This window comes from Bos taurus, chromosome 14, assembly GCF_002263795.3.
Source record: "Bos taurus isolate L1 Dominette 01449 registration number 42190680 breed Hereford chromosome 14, ARS-UCD2.0, whole genome shotgun sequence".
In the NCBI taxonomy this organism is placed as follows: domain Eukaryota; kingdom Metazoa; phylum Chordata; class Mammalia; order Artiodactyla; family Bovidae; genus Bos; species Bos taurus.
In genome coordinates, this window is record NC_037341.1 from 7,216,081 (window position 1) to 7,227,560 (window position 11,480).

The 11,480-nt window shown below is 45.5% G+C and overlaps 1 protein-coding gene across 3 annotated transcripts in view; it reads left to right on the forward strand.

Annotated features, from left to right (window-relative positions):
- Positions 1-11,480, forward strand: part of ZFAT (zinc finger and AT-hook domain containing) — a 156,640-nt gene that overhangs the window by 105,994 nt on the left and 39,166 nt on the right. The gene's annotated exons all lie outside the window — the stretch shown is intronic.

Consider the following 11,480-nt stretch of genomic DNA (forward strand, 5'->3'; position numbering starts at 1 on the left):
TGCCGAGCGGGGAGTCTCTGAACAGTCACAGGCTTGTTCTTGCGTCCCGGCAGCTCTCTGCTTCTTACACGTAAACAAGCCACACACTGTGCTGTAGGCAGTGTGATCAACAGGCACACTCATTTGTGGGGTTTTCTCCGTTAGGCTCAGAGGAACCCGTGACTCTGCCGATAGAAATGTCCTCAGTCGTAGGGCTGGTGGACACCATGCCAGTGTCCCTGCACTTTAATAGAAAAGAGTAACTTTACTTAAAGACATTTTTAAATAATTTTAGTCTGATCATAGTTTCAACTTATGTTTGCAAATCACTCATTCTAAGTATTTTCCGGGCGTTAGGTTTTCCTTGTATGTACTTTTAAGACGGTGGTGTTATTTTACTATTGTTGTTGTTTATGGCCTTGGAGTTAGGCAGACAAGGATCAAAATCTGGATGCCACTGCTTACTAACTAGGTTACCTTCTGGGATTCTGATCCTTCGCCTTTTTGGGCCACTGTCTCCTTATTTGGAAATTGTGAATGAACAATGATACCATTATTTCAAGGGCTGGTTTAAGAAGGAGGGGTTGATTTGAGGGAGCAGATTAGAAGGAAAGTGCCCCCAGAGCTTGGGGCAGACTCAGACCATTAGCCCTGTGCAGGCCACCCTGAGGGAAGAGGTGCTGGGAGGACCTCAGACTTGCTGTCTTAGTAACAAGATCTCGGGTGGAGCAGCTCTGGCCTCGGCCACCTTTCCCATCAGACTAGTTCTTCTCTTTCAGTAAGCCTGGAGGCCAGCCCAGCATCCTCGACTCCACTGCAGCCCCGTGTGCCTCTGACGCAGGCACTCCACAAGTCCAAGCTGCCAGCCACTGTGCTGGGTTTCGAACTGTGAAGGAAAGGTCCTGTCTGGGTGTGCATATAAAGTGCGCTCCTGTGCATGGCGTAGAGCTGGTCTTGTTAGTGCCTGTGTGTGTGTATCCGCATGCCTGTACACAGCCCTCTGACACGCACTGCTCTTTGATGGCAGTACTCAGTCCATTTGCATTTAATGTAAGTTTTGACGCGTCTCACTGGGTAGTTAACGTTGATGTTCTCCGTCATGTCCGTTCTTCGATCCTCTCGTCTTCTCTTCTGGCTTCTTTTGGGTGAATTAGTCATTTTCCAGTATTCCATTTTATCTCGTCTATTGACTTTTTCCTCTGAGAGTAGAAATTTTCTTTTTCAGGTAAACTTTTTAGGACAGATGTAGAATTACAGAAAAATTGTTACAGTAATACAGAGAGTTTCCATATTCCACATACCCAGTTTCTCCTATTGTTAGCATCTGACGTTTATATAATACATTTGCTGCATGAGCTGCATGTCATTATTAGCTAAAGTCCATATTTTATTCAGATTTCCCTAGATTCTACCTGATGTCCTTTTTCTGTTCCAGGAGCCTATTAGGATACTGTATTACGTTTAGTCATATAAACTAAACTAGTCATATAAACTAGCCTACGTCTAGGCTGCTTTTGGACAGGACAGTGTCTCAGACTTTCCCCAGTTTTTTGATGGCCTTGGCAGTTTTGAGGAGTACTAGTCAGACACGACTGAAGCGACTTAGCAGCAGCAGCAGCAGCAGTGAATAGTATTCAGTCGTGTCTGACTCTTTGCATTCCCATGGGCTATTCAGTCCGTGGAATTCTCCAGGCCAGAATACTGGAGTGGGTAGCCTTTCCCTTCTCCCAGGGATTTCTCAACTCAGAGATCAAACCCAGGTCTCCTGCATTGCTGGCAGATTCTTTACCAGCTGAGCCACAAGGGAAGCCCAAGAATACTGGAGGGTGACCTATCCCTTCTCCAACAGATCTTCCCGACACAGGAATCGAACTGGGGTCTCCTGTATTGCAGGCGGATTCTTTACCAGTTGAGCTACCAGGGAAGCCCCTTAGAGTACTGGTGAGGTATTTTATAGCATATTCCTCAGCTAAGATTTGTTTACTTTTTAGATATAGCTTTTTTGTAAATTTAGTTTTTGTTGTTTTTTTCTTTTTTAGTCACTGCTGTAGACATTACACTATGCATATTCTAACATATTCTACACTATGTATTCTAACACGTTCTAACTAACTGCAGATAAGCTATTTCATAAACAATGGAAAAACTATGAATCATAATTCATATTACTCCCCTTCTACCCTTTGGGTTCTTATTGTCACATATATCATTTCCCTTTGTGTTCTAAACTCCTCAATGTAGTAGTATTTTTTTCTTTAAAGAGCATTTAAAAATACATATGAAAAATAATCTTAAAAATTTCTTTTTCACTTACTTACTTAGCCTTTCTGGTGTTCTTTATCTTTTCCTGCAAGCCTAGCTTCCATGTGATAAATTCTCCTTCAATTTGGAGAACTTCTTTTAGCATTTGTTATATGCTGGTTTGCTGGAGTTTAATTACTTTAGCTTGTGTCTGTTTGGAAATTCTTTGTCTTCATTTCTAGAGGACTATGTTGATGACTGTAGATTTCTAGGGGACATCACTCGGTATTGTTCCATTACATTTTGTCTTTCATTATTTTTGAGCCATATCATTTCCTCTTATATATAATGGCTTTTCCCCCCTCTGACTGATTTAAGATTTTCTCTTTGTTTTTTCATTGTATTAATGTCATTAAGCTTAGGTGTGGTTTCCTAGTGTTTACCTTCCTGACATTTTAAATCTGTTGGTTGATATCATGTGTGAGGTTTTGGCCATTCTCAGCCGTGATCTCTTTAAATACTGCTTCTGCCTCATTTGTCTTCTCTTTTTTCCCTGTAGGGCTGTAACCTCCTGTATTGAACTGTTTGATTCTCATAGCATTCAGATGATTTCTCTCTTTCTCTCTCTAATTCTTTGTTCTCTTTGTGTTTCAGTTTATGTGATTGTATTAATCTTTAAGTTTACTTATTCTTTCTCTGATATGTCAGTTCTACTGTTTAGATGTTCAAATGAATTATTCATTTCCGGGTTTCTTTGATTTATAGCATTTACATTTAGTTCTTTTTCCTCTGCTAAAACGTACATATCATTTGTTCACACATGTTTTCCTTTAGAGTCTTGAACATTTTTATCATCATTATTTAAATATTTCTGTCTAGTAATTTCAATATCTGAGCAATCTGTGCCTTGGTTTCTATTGACTTTTTTCCTTGAATTGAGTTACATTTTCTTCTTTGCACATCTCATAATATTTACTTGGATGCTTGATGTTACGTGTGGAAGAACAGTAGAGACTGATGGCTGTGGAAAAGTAGATCCCTCTCTGCATCAGGCCATTGCAGTGGGGACCACACAGAGGATAGCAGGCCTGATGCTGTCCTTTCAAAGGTGTGATTGCGAGCGTGGCCCTTGGTTGGTGCGTGGTTGCTGGGATGGTGCTGTGTCCCTGTGGCTTTCTGCTCCCTGGGCAGCTCTTTCCCATCTCTGCCCAGCCTTAGAAGAGCATGCAGTGCACCTGCTGAAGGCTCCATGCATTGGATGAGGGTGGTGGGCTTCCTCTCCCCTGTCCTGTGTCAGCCCTGGAGTCCTTGCTGCCTTTTCTGTGCACCCAACATGTGCCAGGGCAGGGGTTGGGGTGAAGCCAGGCCTGCGTCTGACGCCAGGCTCATGAGTCTGGGGAGAGCCATCTGTGTGTAAGAAGCAAGTACATTATCTGCTGCGAGACAGTTATGCGCTAAGCTCTGTGGGAACCCAGAAGAGCAGCTAACTGTTCCAACTCTGTCATTTTTTAGAAGCTATGTTGTAATTGAGTTAATAGAGTATTATGTTATCATGTAAAACCTATAGCTATTGAAACCTATAGCAACCAAAAAGTTATAGTTGACTGATGTCCACAAATCAAAGGGAATTAGTGTAATCCCTTGTTGTATTTCTGACAATGAACTTGGTCCCAGAGGCGTTCGTTCACAATGTGTCCATGGGAGGCTGAGTCAAGGTATACATATAGAAGATACCAGACAGCTGAGCTCATGGGATGGGTAAGGGGCTTAGATGCTAAACTGAGCAGAGGGGCTATTTGGACGAAGTCAACCAGGATGTGGTTGTGTAACTAAATCACTCCCAGCTTCCAGTCTAAGCTTGGTAAACAAGGGAGTGCAAGTACAGAAATGATCTCAAGGAAGCAGAGTGTTGAGAACCTCACATTCGTAAACAATTCAAGTTAATCCTCAGTCTGAGATCCTCAGTATCCCCCAGCACGCTGAGTCACCTGGTGTTGCTTGTAGCAAGCATCATGGCTTTATTTCTGCTATGACATCTGTTACCCAGGAGATGGTTTCGTGCTTCCACCAGAAACTCCGGCCACAGGGAGGTCATGGCCCCGTGGCTAATACTCCATGCTCCCAATGCAGGTGGCCTGGGTTCGACCCCTGGTCGGGAAACTAGACTCCGCATGGTGCAACTAAGGCGTGGTGCCGCCAGATAAATAAATATAAAAAAATAAGCTTCCACCACAGTGTTGAATGTTTAAGTATCTTGTGTCAGAATAAAAAAGACAGATGCACTGATCCCTTTTATAATAGCCATCTGCTGGGCATTACAACAGGTGTGTCAGTATTTACTTTATTTTGCCTTCAAAGATGCTATGATGTAGGTATTAATCTTCCCGTTTTACAGATGAGGAAACAGGCCCAGAGCCCTGTTAAGTAATATACTCAAATAACAGTTGGTGAGTAGTGGAGCTGGGATGTTGAGCTGTATCTTCGTAGACAAAGCTACCCTCGTCCCCCACCCTCTACTTTCTTCACTCTCAAGCCAAGTGGAGGGGCATTTTGACACCCTTGACCTCTTTACCCCTCACTGCTTTGATTGTGTAAGCCTGCAGTTAGATGTTTATCCATCAAAACTCAAACAAAATCTTTATGTAAAATGCTGACTGAGTGTAAACTTAGCAGCCGTAGCACTTCCCAAGTTCAGTGGAAATTACTGAGCCATGGTACAAAGAGAGTAAGAGGTCAAGTGGAGGGTTGTTGTTAGTAGTGTTTATTTTGCTTTTCAGTTCTTAATTTCCACAAAAGCAAAGAATCTGAGATTGTTTCCCTTTTTTCCTTTAAGTGTGTGTGTATGTGTGTGGAGGAGGAAGGGTCATGGTGGGGAGCAGAGGGTCAGAGGGGGCCATTTATTTGCTTTGAACTGAAACATCTCTGCTCAAAACCTGTTACACCATCTTCAGCTTCCTTGTATTTTAGATTTTTAAAAACACTTTGGGGGGGATAAAAAAAGGAAATTGGATTGTTTTATGTTAAATTAAAATCCTGTCTGTCTAATAGTATGCAGTATATTCTCGGGAAATATGGCATTTTGACAGCATAAGTGATTACCAAAAAAAATCAATAATTGGACAACGCTGAAGAGTCTTCTAAGCTCTTGCATGGAAAGCAATTAGTATGGATTGATTTACTGTTATTTATTGTGATGAGATAATTGCCTCAATGTAAAGCCATTTTGGACCTTGTGGTACCCCATGGCTTTAAAACATTTATTCTTTTAAATTGTTTAATTTGTCTCAGGCCTGATTTTACAGCAGAGGTGGCTTTGTGCTTGGTGAATTATGTGAAGACCTGGCTTTTTTCTCTCTGGATCCTTGGTCCCAGGCTTGGTTTTGTTTCCCTGTTGTGGTTGGCCCAGGAATGAAGTCCCAGCCTTGTGCTCTCAGGATCACAGTTCTCAGAAGACAGGGCCAAAAAAAAAAAAAAAAAAATCACAGTTCTCTTCTCTTCTGTGTAGATGGGCAGCTTTGACCGAGGGCTCAGGCTGCAGAGCATGGTGTGGCTGGTGGGACAAGGACAAGGGGGTGGTGGCTCTCGTTCATATCGGCAGCATCCCTTCAAAGGCTTTGGCACAAACCTCTTTTTTTTTTTTTTTAATGAAAAAAGTGTTTTTGGCTGTAGCATATGAGATGTAGTTCCCCCACCAGGGATTGAACCCTCCTGCAGTGGAAGCACAGAGTCTTAACCGCTGCCGTGCGTGCGTGCTAAGTTGCTTCAGTCATGTCTGACTCTTTGCAACCCTATGGACTGTGGCCCACCAGGCTGCAGTCCTCTGTCCACGGCATTCTCCAGGCAAGAAGACTGGAGTGGGTTGCTGTGCCCTCCTCCGGGGATCTTCCGACCCAGAGATCGAACCCACATCTCTTACGTCTCCTGCACTGGCAGGCGGGTTCTTTACCACTAGTGCCACCTGGGAAGCCCAACCTCTGGAGCTTCGGAATTTCGGGCACAAAGCTCTTTAAGGGTTGACCATCAGGAACATGAGTCCATGGATGTCCACTTGTCCCCAGCCCTCCTTGGGATGCAGGTCCTTTCCTTTCTGGAGTGTATCTCTTTGCTTCGGCCTCTGTGTCCCTTTTTCCCTTGTCTGTCTCCTGTGGCCGTCTGTGCATCCTTAGGCTCTCCGTGTGTGTGTCGGGTTGGGGGTTAGTGTACCAGTCCCTGCGCTTGGTTCTGCATGTGTGTAGTTCACATCTGTCTCTGAACTCAGGCTGAGGAGGAGGCAAGGAAGCCAGGATTCTGGATACAAATGCTCTCTAGGAATGTCCCTTCTTAGCATCACCACACTTCTTACGATTTACAGTCTTGGTCCTTTTCCCCATGACTATGCATGCTTTTCTTTTTGAGCAGCTCACTCCCCAGACTGGTGCAGACATACTCTTTGGCGATTGACCTGGCCAGCGTGTGTTTCTCTTGCTGGGTGAGGGGCCTGCACGTGGCTCTGCTGAAAGGGAGCAGGCTGTGGGGACGTGCTCTGAAAATTTGTGAAGCGTTACAGTCTCCTAGTTCGGGACCTCATCCTGAACATCTGCCAAGGGCCAGGCTTTTAATTTTTTCCATGATGTCTGATGGTACCTGGCAGATGGTGTGGTTCCTTGTTTATGTTAGAATGTTTCGTCTGTGAGGCACTTTGTTCTAGATTTTGTTCTAGACTCAGCACGGAGGCAACACTTAATTATCATTTGTGGAGTGAGCAAATGAGTAAATGAATCGATTCTATAGAACTGCCGTGACAAAGGCTGATCATGGAAGCCATCCAGGTGGAGGCGCGCTTCTGGGCTCCTAGCCAGGCTTGTAGCCACAAGTAGGCATGGAGTTCAGCGGCCCGTCCTTGCTGGGCCCTCCCTGCTCTTCACTCTGCCCTCAGTTCCCTGCGTGGCCTTGAACCCTCAGTACTTCCTTCCCTCGTAGCAGTGAGGGGCTGTGAGGTTAAAGTGAGAAAAAGCGCATGTAACCAAGCATGCTCCCAAGGTCCCGGGGTCTCTAGATTGACCCAGCGCTGTTGACCCCCAGCCGTGAGCCAGACGTGGCATGAGTCAGAAGGCCCCACGTGGCCCGGCAGGAGCTGTTCTCAGCAAAGCGCAGATTTAATGTCTAGAAGTGTGGTGTTGTTTCACGGCAGGCACAGTAAGCCCCGCTTCATCGTTGTGTTTCTTTCAGAAGTGTCTCAGTGGAGATTCCCATCAGAGGGAATGTGTGCAATCTTTTTCTGGTGTGTTCCTTGGAAACCAGTGGAAATATAGGCATGGGGGACTTCGGTGTGGCAGTGTTGCCTACCGTCTGACCCTCAGTTTTGGAGGTGGCGGGCAGCTCCACGGGCCATGCAGATGGGGGGCTGTGCAGTGAAAGGTCCCCATGGTGGGGGGCGCGGGGATAGCGAGGGTAGGGAAGCAAAGTGAGCAGTTTGTTTTACCAGAACTTTCCGGCCTGGAAATACTCCTATGAAAACAGCACTATCTCACTGGTTCTGTAACTGGAAACAGAAAGTCATTTGCAAAACTGAAGATACATAATAATAGGGAAAGCTGCAGAAATCATCTGTTTAATCCATCCCCCAGGGGAGATTGTTGCCAATGAGGGGCTTGTCTGCACGCCTTGCGGTCCACGCGTGAGTGGCTGAGGGCCCCCAGCCCAGCCCAGCCCAGCTTCATGCTCCTCAGCCTGACTTGGTGCTGGCTTGCATTTTAGAAAATTGGTGTCCCCTTCAGACATTCATGAAAAAAAAATCTCATCTTCCTGCCGGGTTTCTTTGCTGCAGATTTACTGCTGTAAATCTTAAAGGTGTCCTACAACCCAAGCCCCAGGGCAGCACTCACATAATCCAGGACCTCTCTCCACCGTGTAACTTGACTCAGGTTTGGTGATGCTACTGTGATAGTTCATATTCCTCCGGACCTGTCACCAGGTCTTTTAGAGGGAGCTCCCAACTGCAGTCTACTTTTCGGACGTTTTCAGACATGACGAAGGGCAGGTGTGTGAGAACCTTGGTCTAGTGTCGGCATAATTTCCATGACACTGGTGAAAGAAAATAAAGGTAAAAATTGCTTTATCTGTCAGGGTATAAATGCCATTGCTGCTTTGCTGTTATTAATATTAATCATGCTGCTCATTGGGTGCTATGCCATTTAAGGCATTTTATCTAAGTTACATGTAATCATCAAAACCCTTGTGAAGAGAGTTTTTTTGGCCATATATTATCCCATTTGATCACCCATTTCTTTTTTACTTCTCTTGTTGTGAGATAGAATGTATATCCAGAATGTCAGATATACATACGAGTATGTGAGGGCATGAATAATTGTGATGTGAACACTCATGTCCCACTGCCCAGAGATGGACCGTTGCCTGTCCTCAGACCTCCTTCATGGGCCCACCCCCTTCTCTACCCGAGTTGTGACTGTTAACCTGAAAATTACTTTCTGGTTTTCTTAGTGGTTCTACCATTGGCGTATACATCCCTACGCAGACCAATGTAGCAACACTGTATGCTTTTGAACTTTATATTATCCATATATCTGGATATGGATATGTATCTATTTATGGATTTACATATATATGGATTTATATATATATAAGGGCTTCCCTGGTGGCTCAGACGGTAAAGAATCCACCTGCAATGCGGGAGACCAGGGTTCGATTCCTGGGTTGAGAGGATCCCCCGGAGGAGGGCACGGCAACCCACTCCGGTATTCTTGCCTGGAGAATCCATGGACAGAGGAGCCATGGGATCGCAGAGTGGGACACGACTAAGTGACTGAGCACACAAACATACATATGTAAATCCTCATGTAGATATATATCTATATCTAGATATATGGATTTATATGTGGAATTTATTTTATTCTTTGTTCTGAACTTGGCTTCTTTACTGAATGGTATGTTGGTGAGACTGCATGTCATCCTCCTCCATCCATTTATTTCTTCTTTTAAACATTAATTATTTATGTATTTGGCTGCACTGGGGTCTTAGCTGTGGTATGCAGTATCTGACCAGGAATCACACCCAGGCTCCCTGCACTGGGGGCTCGGCACTTAGCCACTAGACCACCAGGGAAGTCCCCGTCCGTACTCCCCAGTGTGAAATAGCGTGTGCTGTGCAGCCCTCACGGGAGTGTTCATCCGCTCAGTTCACCCCCGCAGTTGTGGGGGAGCGGCGGGGCTCTCTCTATTGTGTCATCGTCACCAGCTCTGCTGCTCTGCGCTGTCTGTGCACGTGTCCTGGTGTGCCCGTCCACGAGAGCCTCTGGGGTGGATGCCCCTGGCGAGCGCTTGGCAGGGCCATAGGCATGTCTTCAGTTTTACAAGGTGAAGCCCAACCACTCTCCACGGTGGTTGTGCCAGGTTATGCCAGCAGCAGGGGTGCCCGGCCCAGATCCTCTGCTGCTCTGTGTCGGGGCTGGAGGTGGGGCGGGGGAACATGCAGGATGGCCAGCCTGCTGGGCTGGCCTCTCCGTGTGACTTTATTTTCATTTTCATGATGGTTAATGGAATTGGGCCCCTTTCCATAAATTTTTCTGGCCATTTGGATTTATTTCTCTTTCCTTTTTTTTTTTTTTTTTAATACTGTTCAAATATTTCCCCATTTTTTCTATTGAGTGGTTTTGCTTTCTTGTTTATTTTCAGGAATCCTCCATGTATCTGGGGTGGGGATCACTTTTTGGGTTACATATTATGAATACAGTCTCTCATGCTGTGGCTTCCCCACCCCACCCCCCCACATAATGTCTTTTAAAGTTGATACATTTAATGCCATTTTAAGAAACATTTCATCCAGAGTTTTAATTTTAGTTGTGGTTTTTCTATTCCACTCTCTCATTTTAGACCTCTAGGTCTCATTTTCACCATGGCAGCAGCTGGATGCGTGGTTCCTTGCCTCCAGTCTTGTTCCTTTCAAATAATCCTCCCTCCATTCATTTCCAGAGTGAAAACTCTTCTGAAGTTGGCACGTCACCCCCTGCCTGATACCCACCGGGAACCCCATCCCGAGTCAGTTTCCTAACGCAGCGCGTCCCCCTGTGACCTGGCTGCCTTCCACCCTCTTCCCAGCCCCACCCACCCCCGCCTGGTCCCAGCCCTCCAGGAATAGCCTGTATTCCTCCTGGCTTACCTTGGCAGTCCTTGTTTGTCCAAGTTGACAGTTAGACGTGGGCTGCCTTATGTCTGGGAAATGCACGCAAACTAACCATGCCCTCCCAGGGAAGACAGGTGAGAAGTCAGATCATCTGGTTGCAGGCTGGACCAGGGGCCCAAAATCCAGCGCAGACAAATGGTAGGGCAGGGAGATTGTGAAGCTTTGGGCAAATTCCCTAACCCTTCTGCATTTCAGTATTTTTTATCTGTGAAATGGGAATAGCAGTTGTACCTACTGCAGGAGGTTGTTGTGAGATTTGCAGGAATTAATCCATGCAAGACTTAGAACTCTCTGGCATATGGTAGCTGTCAGTAAAGGCGAGCTAAAACAGTCATAAATTCTGTCCGGTCATGCTACTTCACAAATGCACTGTAACACCATGTTGTAGGCATGACGGCAGCTTCCTGCCTTGTTTTTGATCCACTTTCTTTTCTGTCGTTTAGTCTCACATGCACTACAGGGCTGCAGCCTGCATATATTTTCCTCATAACTCTTAGCTGGATGCTGGCCTGAAAGATCTCAATAAATAACTTTCCTTTGAGATGTAGCGTCATTTGCTATCTGCAAGTATCTGACTTAGGAAACAAGTGTTGTGATTTAGTTTGCCTAGATAGCATTTAATCTTTGCAGTTGATATTTAAGTCCAAAGACTCGTGTGCATTCAGGGAATCAGAAGTCTCTCATTTGTCACCATGTCCCCAGGTGAGAACAAGGTCTGACTCATAGCAGGATGTCAGTAAATACAATATATGCTTCATAAATGGAGTCCCAAGAGGTGCCCTGTTCATGATGCAGTCAGACCCTATGCCTGGCAGTGGTTATGGGGCATTACCTAGGCTCCACTTGACCTCTGTCTCCTGCCCTGCAGTGACTACCCCAGCAGAAGTCCTTGCTGAAATGTGGCAACATCCCACAAGTTCAAGCTTGTTCTGCATGAAAAGCCCAGATGCGGCTCAGCCGTAACATTTAGGGAGAGAGGGTCCCAAGAAGATGTTAGGTAGTGATTAAATTCCTGTAAAAGGTAATGATGGTACCAGGGAATGGAATAGATGGAAAGGTTTGTCCCCCTAAACCTCAGAGC